The sequence below is a fragment of the Pan troglodytes genome, chromosome 6 (genome assembly GCF_028858775.2).
Source record: "Pan troglodytes isolate AG18354 chromosome 6, NHGRI_mPanTro3-v2.0_pri, whole genome shotgun sequence".
In the NCBI taxonomy this organism is placed as follows: domain Eukaryota; kingdom Metazoa; phylum Chordata; class Mammalia; order Primates; family Hominidae; genus Pan; species Pan troglodytes.
The window spans coordinates 32,317,497-32,331,635 of record NC_072404.2 but is presented as its reverse complement, the minus strand read 5'-3'; the positions used below and the strand labels follow the sequence as shown (position 1 = coordinate 32,331,635).

At 44.1% G+C, this 14,139-nt stretch overlaps 1 long non-coding RNA gene across 1 annotated transcript in view; it reads right to left on the bottom strand.

Annotated features, from left to right (window-relative positions):
- Window positions 1-13,365, bottom strand: part of LOC129144532 (uncharacterized) — a 43,603-nt gene extending 30,238 nt beyond the window's left edge. Inside the window, exon 1 of the long non-coding RNA XR_010158820.1 lies at window positions 805-13,365. This is a non-coding gene — a long non-coding RNA (uncharacterized LOC129144532). The remainder of the gene's footprint in view (window positions 1-804) is intronic.
- Between the last annotated feature and the right edge of the window lie 774 nt (window positions 13,366-14,139).

The following is a 14,139-nucleotide window of genomic DNA, read 5'->3' as shown; positions in this document are numbered from 1 at the left end:
GAGGCAGCTGTTTGTCCCTCTTTTGAAGGATTCAGGCAATCTTGGTTGACCTCTATTATAGAACTGGCATATATTAGCTGAAATAATACTTTAACAGTTTTTTAGTACCCAACTATATGTTCTGTTATAAGGAATAGCAAATGTTTAATCATAAATATTTTAATGGCTTCAGGGATTCATGGTATTCAATGACCGTGTTAAATGATAATAATCACATCTGGTTTATTACTATAGTAATTCAGCAGCTTCTCTTCAGCAGTTATTTTTTATTATATGTGCTGTGCTACTGTCATGGTCATTTATAGCAGTAATATTTTAAAGTGGCTCATTTGTTTGTTTAAGGACAGTTTCACAATATATTTCTGTATTAATATACATTTTGTACTATTATTTCCAAGCTGCCACTGGAAAATTGATCCTAGCCTGTTACGACTGGAGAGGCGGGAAGACATGTGAACTGTCCAAACAGAAATAGAGTGGGGGACCAGATGGGGCTGTCCCAGCACCCACTGGGGTTATGACAACTGCTGCTGGGCTTTATTCATAAGTGAGGAAGTGCATAGGAAAGAGTTAACAAATAATAGATGTAAAGAGAACACAGATTTGGAGAGGCATTTCAAGTGAAATACCATCCCGGAGGCAAAGGCTATGGGGAGGACCCAAAGACACGTGGTTAGCAGGGCCCAGGTAGTCGGCAGGCCTTGGCAGGCATCTCAGTTTCAGTAATGGAATGATAGTGAGGAAGCAAGAATGAAAAAATGAGAACTTGCAAGAGTGAAGCAAGGGCAGGCCAAGGTCACTCACTGGGTGGCTTAGACGCTGACATCAATTTCAAGTCTGCTCCAAGCGGGCAGCGGGAGTGAATCGCCGAGACGTGGACTGGCAGCGTCCCCTCCTCGGCCTTTCATTCCAACAGTTCAAAGCAGCAGGTGTTACCCAGGGCTGGTGTGTGATGCCTGTTGCGCTTCTGCCTCTTCTGGCACATCACAAGGTGTTGCTTGGGGAGGGGTAAATATTAGCCTGAAATCCTATATTGCTCCTTAGTGAGGAGGGGTCCTTGATAACCCAGGGGAGTTAATTTTCTGTGACATTCTGCTGAACCAGGTTGCGGAAACGCAGAGGAGCCCAAAGAAAACTGCCGGGCTACTGCTCAGCTTCCCCTTGGCTGAATCCTGATTGGTTGGGTGACAGAGGGCAAATGGCTTTTACGGCTATGAATGATGTATGACCGTAAAATGGTTTGTAACCAGAAGTGCCAACTGACATGCCTGCTGATTTAACGGACATCCTGGGTTATGTTTGCAGAGACGCTTAAATAAACACGTGCTAGGTTTGAGGCCGTTTACCAAGCAATCATTTCTCTCGCTCTTTCTTTCCATTTTATTTTACTTCATCATAAAAATGAAGATAGTAAAGTGATGATTCCCTTTTTTATAATAATGAAGATTTACTCATTGCAGTGGCAGTTCCTCTTTCTTTCTTCCTTCCTTACTGCCGTGTCTGGCTCTTTTTTGCTCTTTCCACCTACAGGGGTAGATGTGATGGACTTGGGGAAGCCCAGGCAGGGTTGGCCAGCACAGCCACTAGAATGAGCTGCCCTTTAAGAGTGGAAGAGATGTTGTTCAGTTGCGTTTGTGTTTAGCGAATTAGGAAAATAAAGCCCTGAGATCACGGTTAGACCAATGAATGAAACGGGAGGATTTCTGTTCAGCTACAAATCAGCAAAGGCATCAGAGACAAGGAAGACAACCCTTCTTATGATGGTCCTGTCACTGGGAAATATCCCATGAGTTCTTTGGCTCTGTAACCTTGGGCTTCTCTGATCAATGCGCTACACCCACAGCACTGATGATTAATGCAAAGTTAGATTTGGGTTTGGGAGCCTAATCTAGATGATTTTCATATGGCTACTGAATGGTCATTAGAAGGATGTAAATTACTGAATGTAGAAGTTTTCTCAAATAAATTGATCAGAAATCCATAGGACATCATAGAGTAATTCCTGGCTATCTCTGCAGAAAACATGATATAAGATCCATTTGACTTTATTTTCCAAGCTGAGTCAGGAATGGCAAACTAATCCCCAGTTTTTTCCCACTGGATCTCAACTGGGCCTCATAATCTCTTTCACTACCCATTGCTGCAAGCTGGCACTCAAGGTAATTTGCCACTCCTGTGCCCGAACTTTCCGCTCTTTATTTTCTAAGCAAAGAAACTTACTGAACTTTTTTCCTTTTTCTATTGCTTGAATGGTATTTTAAAAACTAAATTATTTGTTTTTGTGAACCCATCTAATTCTGGTGCCTTTTTCAATGGTAAATCTTTAATCAATGTTCTTCTATAGTAATTGGCCCACTCAAGTTTTCATTTCTTCTGGGATCAATTTTGTTAGTGTCTGCTAGGAAATCATTTATTTTAGATGCTCAAATTTATTGTCAAAGAGCTGTATGCAATGTTCTCTTAGATTTTATTTTGATCTCTCCCGTATCCATATCTCCCTTTCTCATTGCTAATCTTGTATATTTTTGTTCTCTCCGTTTTCTTAGTCTAACTTCAAAAGGATCCTCTATTTTACTTGTCTTGACAACCATCTTTTGGATTTATTCACTCTTTCTACAATTTTTTATTTCCTATATCATTTGTTTCAGCTTTTGTCTTTATTAATTTTACTTTATAATTTCCTGTGTTTTGTGTCATTGTTGTCATCATTTTTCTGATTTCTTAAGGTTATTACTTAGATTATTTTTTACCTTTTTGTCCGTTATAATAACAGAAGCAAGGGTCAGCACACTATTATGCGTGGGCCAAATCAGACCCACAACCTGTTTTTGTACAACTTGGGGACTAAGAGTTGTTTTTACATTTTAAAGTGTTGTAAACAAAACAAAAAGGAATCTTCAACAGAGACAATAGGGTCCACAAAGCTCTTGCCCTTTACAGAAAAAGTTTGCTGACCCTTGATACAGGCATTTCAGGCTATACTTCTTCTTCTGAGTACAGCTTTCACTCTGCCCCAGATTCACACAAACTATTCTACTTTCCCTTGCTTCCTAGATACTTTATAATTTACCTTTCAATTTTCTCTTTTATCAAAGCGTTGTTCAAGAGTAAATTTCATAACATCTAAGTATATTTTTATCCACCATTTGATTATTTATGTCTAATTTTATCAGCTTATGATAAGAGATCGTGGCCCAAGTCCATTCCATTTCTTCTATCTGACTGGCTCTTCCTGTCTGGTCCTGTAGGCACTTGGGTTTACTTTGTAGAGTTTATTTTAATATAGTATTTTTTAGCCTTTCTAAACCCATGTTCCTCCTTCCCCTGAACACTTCTGATAAGATAAAGTCCTCTTGCCCTCCTTTAATAATAATTGACATTTGATCTAAATTAAATAATTGGGACAAAAATAAATCAAAGCAATGAGACAAAATATTGGGGGTTTTTTAATAGTGCACACTCTTGAGATATTTACTCCAACCCTATGGTTAACTGTCACCACTCCACAGAAAATTGCTCTAGTCTGACATGTCACATTTTGGGCCTGGCAGGACTCCATAGTCCCCTTACTCACTGTGGTGTCTTCATTATAATCCAGATGACAGAGCTCCTTTGTGGAATGTGAGTGATATACACAGATGTATTTGAATCTGGGCATTGGTAAACTCACAAGCTCAATAAAATAGAGATGTCCAAGAATTCAGGCCAGGAAGGAAGAAGTAACACTGAGATTTCTGATACCATCATCACACACAAGGGAACAGATAAAAGAAATGATTTAATTACTATGTTTCACGGAAAGAAGCTTTCAGACTTCATAAACTATGTAGAATTTTTTAAGCCCATAATAAACATCACAGGCAGTAGCCCAGAAAGATTGGCTGGACCCCCCGTATCTGAAGGAGCATTTGCCTTCGAAAATTTACCCATCCAGACTCTGGCGTCAGCTCTACAGACACATCACTTTATCTATGATTGCAAGCTGGTTATACCTGGGGACACTGGTTTAGGCAAGTAAGTCTCAGAGAGACTTATAGTAAATCACATGCCAATTTATTTACTATGAGAAATGGAACTAATGCATGGATGGAACAGTACATTGCAATAAAGTCATTTGTCCTATAAAGTCATAAGCACATTGAACCTCTCTTATTCCTTCTATGTATTTTAACAGTTATGTCAAAAGTACCACTAAGTTCATCAGCAAATGAATGAATGAATAAAATCTGGTATATCCATACAATGGAATATTATTTGGCAATGAAAAGGAATAAGGTACTGATAAGTAATACAACATAGATAAATCCTGAAAACACGCTAAGCAAATGAAGCTTGTCACAAAATATTGCCTATTGCATGATTCCATTTATATGAACTGTCCAGAACAGGCAAATCCATAGAGACAGAAAGTAGATGAGTGATTGCCTAAGACTGGGGAGAGGGTCTAGGAGTTGGGGGAGTGGGAGGTAATCATTAAAGATATGGGTTTTTTTTTGGAGGTTATGGACATGTTCTAAAATTGATTATGGTGATGGCTGCACAACACTGTGACTATATAAAGAACTAGCTAATTGCATACTTTTTTTTTTTTTTGAGATGGAGTCTCTCCCTGTTGCCCAGGCTGGAGTGCAATGGTGCGATCTTGGCTCACTGCAACCTCCGCCTCCCCAGTTCAAGGGATTCTCCTGCCTCAGCCTCCCAAGTAGCTGGGACTACAGGTGCCTGCCACCACGCCCAGCTAATTTTTTGTATTTTTAGTAGAGACAGGATTTCACCATGTTAGCCAGGATGGTCTCGATCTCCTGACCTCATGATCCACCCGCCTCGGCCTCCCAAAGTGCTGGGATTACAGGTGTGAGCCACTGCGCCCGGCCAATTGTATACTTTAAATGGTTGATTTCTATGGTATTGAATTATATCTGAATAAAGCTGCCACCAAAAAAAAAAAAAAAAAAGGATCACTGAGATAATTTGGGGTTATAGCTCTTCCAGACTGATACCTTCACATCTTTGTATTTTCATACATGAGCATTTCATTCAAGGGCATGTTCTTCTCACAGTAGATGACAGAAGTGTAAATGAAACCCAAGCACATTTAAGTGCAAGCAAAACCCAAGCATATTTAAAACTTCTACCTGTATCACAACCACTAACCTCCTATCAACCACGCAAGTTGCATGACTAAACCTAATGTCAGTGGTGAGAGGATGTATGTGCCGCCAGCTCCTCCAGGAGTCATGTGGGAAGGCTGTGGATGTACGATTGGATTACATCATGAATCGATGAAGGAGGTGGAAAATTTGGAGAAGAATCAAATCCACCACATGTACCATTTTCTTTCTGGGGGTGGGAGGTGGGTGTGTGGCCCTAACACAATGGAGTGCTGGTACTCTGGGTCTCCTTACCCTGTACACTGGGAACTCAGGTCCATCTCATCCACTGGACATAGTTTTCCTTGTTTTATTTTCTATCAACAAAAATCTTGAGATCTTTTAAACTGCTGTGAAAAAAAATGAACCATGATTTTTTTTTTTTTTTTTTGAGATGGAGTCTCGCTCTGTTGCCCAGGCTGGAATACAGTGGCACGATCTCGGCTCACTGCAAGCTCCACCTCCCGGGTTCATGCCATTCTCCTGCCTCAGCCTTCCCAGTAGCTGGGTCTACAGGTGCCAGCCACCACGCCCGGCTAATTTTTTGTATTTTTAGTACAGACAGGGCTAACACCGTGTTAGCCAAGATGGTCTCAATCTCCTGACCTCGTGATCTGCCAGCCTCGGCCTCCTTAAGTGCTGGGATTACAGGCGTGAGCCACGGAGCCCCGCCAATGAACCATGATTTTTATGTTTCACAACTTACAGAGTTGGCTTCATCTATTTGATAATTCTCTTAAAATATTTCCAACATTTTTAATTTTGTTACTCTAGGAAGCTGGGAGATGTACTAGCCTCCCATTCTCCTCCCTGCATTTCCTCCATCTCAGAGCTTCCCTTGCTTTCCTTCTGTCTTCCAGACACAGATATCTGCTTCCTCTCCTGGCTCCAACATAGTTCCCATGTCTGATTTGAAGTGATGGGCCTATGATGTAAGTGGATGTCTCCCTGCACTAGAACTTGGCCTCCTTTTGCATGTATAGGATGCAGGTCTAGGTTCCTAGGAAGATAAGGTTTAATATTTGTCAAATAAATGAGTTAACATATCCAAAATTACATAGATATTTGGCAGCAGGCAAGAGAAGGTAAGAGGTGTTGCAAAGAAAAAAGAGCTTATACTTTCCCCAAGTAATATACTGTGTAAAGCACAACAATCAAAGTCAAACTTCAATGCCAGTAATCATTTTCCAAATAGGAAGGGTTTCTGTTGGCCATGTTTTATTACTAATACATTACAGCACTGACTCAGAAATGTACACCCTCTTATTCATTTCAAAGTACGTAAACTCTGATAAGCTGTTTCTATCTGCTGCCAGAGGGTGAGTGCTGAGGGCTGAGAGAGACCACCACCAGCAGAATCTACCTCATCAGACCTCGGCTCTGACTCAGAGCTTCATCCTGCCTTGACACAGGTGACAGGTGATTTTCACAAGAGCAGCACGGCCATGGGTGCCAGCTGTGATGACACCCTTTTCCTTTCCATTCAGTAATATCAGTTCACACAGAGCCTCCCTCTGTACCTACACGCCTTGTGGGGGATACCTCACTTCACCATTAACAACGAAGAATAAATACTATTAGGATCCCAATTTTTTTTCTTTTTCTTTTTAGGACCCCAATTTTATCAACGAAGAACTTGTGATGTGGGAGGGTTCATGGCAGAGCTGGGATGGGAACTCAGGTCATCCAATCCAGTCTGTTTATAGTTACCACCTTCCAAAGAAACATCAAAATACAAGTGGGTGAGAGAGAGACAAATTCACTCTATGGGAAAAAAACATATTATTCACAACATGAAGTAGTAACAAAAAAAATTGTATGCAACCTCGCGGCATACAGGGCCACGCTGTCGCCATGCTGAGCTTAAGAGCAATTGCTCCAGCCCTCCGTTGATGCCGTGTTTAGTCCAAGGGAGGCCTGGGAAACAGAGGGCATAGAGGAAGGCTTTGGGGCCAGCCCAACCTAAGTTCAAATCCCATCTCCTCCACTAACAGTAACCTTGAGCAAGACACTTTCTCAGTCAAGTTTCCCATCTGAGAAATGTAGAGATTATGACGCTTTCCTCATGAGCTGTCACAAGAATTAAACTAAATAATACACATAAGCAGCCCAGAACATGAGTGTTCTATAACTGTTTCTCTTCCCTCTCTAAGGCAACAGGAAAGAAAAAACACAGAATGGCTATAAAGTATCAAAAATAAACAAGCCAGTTGCTCTAATTTAGCTACCATTGGTGTGAGTATCACGGGCCAAGGGTCTACATCCAAGAAAGGAGAAACATATTTGCTCTGCACCCCACAGTCTCTTGAGCTTTCCTGTTAACCACAAATGGTAAATTAGTTCTATTCCAGGAGAACCAAATTCTACTCACTTTCTAAATGCACGTAATTGCCAAGCATAGGAGATTAATACCCTAGAAACTAACCTCAGAGACAGTTTGTTTAAAAACAAACAAACTAACTAAAAACCCAAAGCCGTTGAGTTCCAGAAACAACCACTCTGAAGTCAGCAGAAATTTCTGCATTTAACCCACCTGCACCCCGGCCCTCCCCCAGTTAAGGCAAAGTCTCTGATTGAGCTTTTAAGAAGAAGTTGGAGGGATCCGTTGCTGGAGATAGATGGGAAGATTTTATCAATCAGACAAGAGATCCGTGGGGGTATTTCTAATGAGAGGCCAGTTAAGCGGCTATAATTAAAGGTGATCGAAGTGCCTGCAGTAGCCAGTCCTCGGGCCACTTGCCTGTTCTCTTACTGGCCTACACAGTGCCCGCCCCAGATGCACACAGCTGTTTTCACACATGGCATTGATTCCACCCAGGCCACAGTGGCAAGAAGAGGCAGAAAAGCACAGCTTTCTCCCAAGTGTGGAGGAGCAAAGACCGGCACGTCCTCCAGAACCACTGCCGCTGCTCCCAGCTTTGTGGGGTGGGGAGGGGTCAGGATCCAACCTGGAGTGAAGATTCCTCATTTGCTTACCCCTCTGTGCCTGAGGCTTGCAGAAGCCAAAGCTCCTACAGGGAAGCTGCCCAGGGGAAAAGCCACAAGCACTGTACCCTCCCTCAGCTCCCATTCAGGCCCTGCTTCCAGCCCCTCTGAGCCTACAAGAAGTGCGATGGCATTGCAGGAGTGTCACCCACACTGGTTCACAGGCAGCACCTGCTGTGGAAGAGGGACAGGCTGAGGGCTTCTGACAGCAGCCAGTGCCCTACAGATCTTCAGGTTTATAACACGCTTCACAGAGACACTGGCACCCAGGACAGCCCAGCCCTGTGGAGCCGTGTTAAATGATCCCCATTGCACAGATGAGGAAGACTGATGATGAATTGGCTAAAGGCAGGAATTTAGAGGCAGACCTGCCTTGGACCCTACCACCCACTAGCTGAGGGGCCCCAGGTGAGTTTGCCTGGCCCCACTCTGCCTCAGTTCCATCACCTGTAGAACAGAGATGACACTACCCACATCTGTGAGCTTTAGCAAGGATTAAATGAGATAATAGATGAAAAGTACTTAGTACAGTGCGTAGAACCCAGTGAACTCTCAAAAAATAATAGCCATAACCATTTTAGAAGGTTTCAGAAGTGAAGGAACACACCCAACGTTGTGCAGAGAATGGGATTCACACCCATGCCTGTCTATTTCAAAACCCAGGCTCAAAGTATTATGCCACGTTGGTATATTCATAAGAACACACATAATGCATATAATGTAAGTTATGAAAGAAAATAATGAAGTAAAATTCAATGGGGTCTTCCATAGCCTCTTCTGAGTGGCTTACACAGAGCACACAATCAATAGGTATGTATTAAATGAAAAGTGGATGAATATTTATGTTTAACTCTCCCTTTCTACTTTTCCTAACTAATGCCTGCATCTTACAGCAGTTCCACTTTCTAAATGAAGCAAAGGGCAGTGGATTACCTCTTCCCCAGAATGTTGAGTTTGTGCTGGGACACCTCCATCCCATCCTCTCTCCTGTTCTTTCCTGCGCTAGTCATGGTTCACAACCTGAGATCAAGTCCAGGGTACTCTTTTGTTTTCAGATGATGTCACTGTTTGTATCTTTTCAGCTTTTTAGGATTTTTGTCTTATATCTCCTTCTCAGGCAGATTCAACTTTCTGTCACTTCTTCATTTGCTCCACCCATTTTTACTGAGTGCCAGCTGTGGTCCTGGCATTGGGGATCCAACAGGGAACCACAGATAAGATCCAGTTGCAGGGAGATAAACAGAAGAACAAAAAGTAAAATCTGGGCTGGGCGCGGCGGCTCACGCCTGTAATCCCAGCTCTGTGGGAGGCCAAGGCGGGTGGACCACGAGGTCAGGAGATCGAGACCATCCTGGCTAACAAGGTGAAACCCTATCTCTACTAAAAATACAAAAAATTAGCTGGGTGTGGTGGCACGCGCCTGCAGTCCCAGCTACTTGGGAGGCTGAGGCAGGAGAATCGCTTGAACCCGGGAGGCAGAGGTTGCAGTGAGCCGAGATCGCGCCACTGCACTCTAGCCTGGGTGACAAAGCAAGACTCCGTCTCAAAAAACAAAAAAAAGTAAAATCTGTCGAGGCATGATAGCTCACACCCATAATCCCAGCACTTTGGGAGGTCAAGACGGGTGGATCACTTGAGCCCAGGAGTTCAAGACCAGCCTGGGCAACATGGGGAAACCCCGTCTCTACCAAAAAAATACAAAAATTATCTGGGCTTGGTGGCACACGCTTGTAGTCCCAGCTACAAGCTGAGGTGGGAGGATCACTTGAGCCCAGGAGGTTGAGGCTGCAGTGAGCTGAGATGGCACCAATGCACTACAACCTGGGCGACAGAGTGACACCCTATCTCAAAAAATAAAAAATTTTAAAAAGAGGTTAATCTATAATATGTCAGAGGGTGGTAAGTCCTGTGGAAAAGCTCCTACAGGGGAGAGGAATTGGAAGTGCTGGGTGGCCACCAGAGCCATCTCACACGGGGCTGACACGAAGGCCTCATGCATGAGGCAATGTGTGAGCAAAGACCTGAAGACAGTGCCGGAGCCACCTAAAGTGGCAGTTGTGCAGAGAACACAAGCAGTCCAGACACCTGGGGGAAGAGTGCTCCAAACAGAGGAACACTAAGAAGGTCAGTGTGCCTGGAGCAGAGTGAGCAACGGGAGGGGATGCATCGAGCTCGGAGAGGTAACAAGATCAGGAGTCGGGGGCTTTGATACCCATAGGGGGATCTTGACTTGTTCTGCCTTAGGTGGGCAGTCCTTGGGGAGTCTTGAGCAAAGTCGTGACATGATCTGGCCTACTTTAACAGGCAACCTGGTGCTGGTGTTGAGAACAGACTGTGGAGGGGGAAGGGCAGATGCAAGGACACCAGGCAGGAGGCACCGGGACTATCCCAGGAACATCGACGGGCTGGTGGTGTGAGCTGGGGAGAGGTTGCGGGGTGCTGGGTATCCTTTGGAGGTGTTTGGAAATGAGACTCTCCGTGGAGACAACTGGGCTCAATTCCACACGGTTCCATCCAGGTCATCGTTGCACCTTATTCTCAGGGATTTACTTAAGTGCAGAAGCCAGAGTTTGGGGAAATATAAAATGCGTCTGGGCTTTCACTCATAAATTGAATTCATCCCTCTTGTAGGTCATCTTCTAAAAGGAAAACCCACGCAGATACTGGTTTCAGTTTCACTCAAAACTTCCCCAAAGCAGTGAACATCCTTTCTCTATAGACAAATCCTCTTCACTTCTCCCCTCCTTTTCCTCCTGTCCCCACAGAGTTTTTGTAGATTTCCTGGGGATGCCCTGACGCTGTGGGAACCACAAATCTTGAGTCCTTTGACCAGCACCCTCGGTGCCTTGAGACAGCCAGAAACCCAGGTGGCTGACCTCGCAGAAACTCCCCTGCTGGGCCTGGGACTCCAGCCAGGAGCAGGCTGTGCGGCCTGCAGCTAAGCCAGGGCAGATTGCTGGAGTTTGGTCAAGAGAACAGATGTGCATTATGGGCCAATCTGACCGCAGAGAAACATTTCCTGGTACCTTTTAAAGGCGCACAATTGCCTGGTTAAGCCAAGGCAATTTGACACACATTACCTTGTTCATAAACAGAGGGAGAGAATGAGAGAGAGAGCCCTTCCTCCCGGAGGGTGTGCAAAGGTAGGAAGCAAAGCCAAGCAACTCAGAAATGCTGCAGCACAGCTTCGGGAAACAAATGTCGGTGGGAAGGGCCCAACAGCATATTAATGGCCTAGACGTTACCACACCCAGGCCAGATGCAAGAAGCTATTGATCGTCTGTTCACTCTTCATTTCAAGGCAGGAGTTGAGCTATCTTTATGCAGGAGGAGAAACACTCCATTTAAAGGAACCCTCCCATACAGACTCCCTCGTCACTCCCTCATCAAACACCTACCCAGCATCTGCTCTCCTTTTTCTCTTTCTTTAAAGTTTTAATTTTAGTTGACAAATAATAATTGTACATATTTATAGGATATAAGGTGATCTTTCAATACGTATGTACTTAATAGTGCCTGCTACTTTCTAGTAATTTCCTAAGGAATCCCAAGGAAATGACAAGCATCTTTATTCTTAAGACACTTAAACTAGAGTTGGGGAGACCAGATGTCTGATAAGTGAAATTCCCAAGGCAGCAGAGCAGGAATCCTGAGAGAGAGAGAAAGGGCTTCATAAATAAGGCCAGTCCTGTATCTTCCCACTCTGCCTGAAATGCTCTCCATCTCCTCCCACCACTATCCCATCCACCTTACCTAGCGACTTCCATCTTCTCCAGCAACACTGAGCTCCCGAGTCAGTTGCTGGATGAAACCTCCCTGAAATCTGACCTCCCCCCGCACACACTCTTTCCTGCTCCCTGGGCACTTAACACATAAATTCTTCTCCACACGTCTGCTTTTGCCACCAAACTATCACAATGCTTGGCATATAATGTGCGCTCATTAATATCAGTGCCCATGAAATGAAACTCTGGGCTTTAGTTTATCTGAAGGAGCTCAAGGGGAAAGTCATTTCTATAAGGGAATAGGACAGAATATGAGCAACGTGGAGCTGAATGAAGCAAAAGCAACTCTTTCTTATCACGTGAGACATTAGCCAAGTGCTTTTCATGATATATGGAATGGAAAAAAAACCAAGATTACTCAAAATGTAAGGTTTTATAAACGTTGATTTTCAGGGGCCATGGGAGAGGTAAGATCCAGGGAAGACGGAAGGCAGGGGCAGGTGTGCGAAGCTTGAAGCATTTAAAGGAATTCAGTTCCAAGACATGAAGGGGGAGGAGAGAAACACTGTGTACCAGGTATGAATATCTAGAACATTCTCTGGGCAAAACTCAGGGAGTTCATTATCTGGGGTGAGGTGATTTCAAGAAAGGCATTGTCACCCTGAAATCAAGGGGGCACCTAGAAGCCATTAGATAGAAGGACAGGGAACTCTGAGAAATAACTTTTCCAGGAATGAGGCTTTAGAAAAAAGAGGAAGTGAGGGAAGTGAAGGAAGATTCAAACAGCCTGCTGCACAGGGTTAACCTGGGCCGAGCTAGAAGATATGCAATGGCCCTGGACAGCGGTGGGGATGCCTTGTCCTCTACAAAACTTATACTCAGCAGAAAGGGGGTTTGAATTCTAAATCTCAACTAGTGGCTTTGAGAAGGAAAAAGTGATAGTGAGTTCCCACAATAGCACCTGAAGAGACCATTCACTCACTCATTCATTCATTCATAAAACACATTTTTTTTTAGTAGCAAATATGTGCAAGATATTCTATTGAGTGCTGTGAGGGCTGAAACATGACTCTGTTGGTATCCAGACCCTCAGACCTTATAGCTAAACACAGTTTATCAAGAATGCTTTATTAACTAGGCTACAAGTTAAGAAAATCAATGTCCTAAGCCATATGCTATGAAAGTCCAGAGGAAGGTGAGGTTGTTTCCACGAAGAGAAGTCAGGAATGACCCCAGTGACACTACTGGGGGAAGTATCATTGGGACTGGGTTTTGATGGATAGTAGAAGTATTTTAAAAAGCTTGGGCCAGGCATGGTGGCTCACACCTGTAATCCCAGCACTTTGAGAGGCGAGGAGGGTGGATCATGAGGTCAAGAGATTGAGACCATCCTGGCCAACATGGAGAAACCCCGTCTCTACTAAAAATACAAAAATTAGCCAGGTATGGTGGCAGGCGCCTGTAGTCCCAGCTACTCGGGAGGCTGAGGCAGGAGAATCACTTGAACCCGGGAGGCAGAGGTTGCAGTGAGCCAAGATTGCACCACTGCACTCCAGCCTGGGTAACAGAGCAAGACTCTGTCTCAAAAAAAAAAAAAAAAAAAGAAAGCTTGGACAGGACCCCATGCACATAGTAAATAGAGTAAATTATATGGGGGTTGTTAGTAATATTATAATTCAAGCTAATATACTTGTAATTACCCAAGCTATATGATGCCTTTCCTCATAATGGTCCTTCTGCTGGAATGCCCTTCCCCTCCCCAACTTCAGATCATCACATCTCTACAAACATTCCCCTGACCCCTGCATCTTGCCCTCAGTCACGCCATCCCTGTGGTGGGTACCCCGAGCTCACCTCTGTAGTACACTTGCCACTACATCAGGGGCCATGTGTGGCCTCCGGTATTGACTGTGAGCACACAGAGGGCCCTGCCTGGGTTACAGTCACCTTCACAGACTCAGTATCAGGGCAGAGCAGATGCTGGATGGAGGAAAATGAGATTGCCAGGTGTCAAGAGAAGAGATAAGGCCCAAGAATAGGTCTTTAAAAACTGTCTATATTTTGAAGATAGTACAAAGAAAAACAATCCCAGGGAGAAGCGCTGCTTGCCTACGCAGTGGACACAGAGGGTGACCTTGAATATCTCTGGGGCTTCTCTTACTCCTTGTTCCATCAGAGAGAAATAGCTCCTCTGTTGTCACAGGGATACTTGGTCAGGAACAGATCTTCAACAGCACAGGTCCCTGCTCCCCACCACACACAACACCTCCCCCAACATA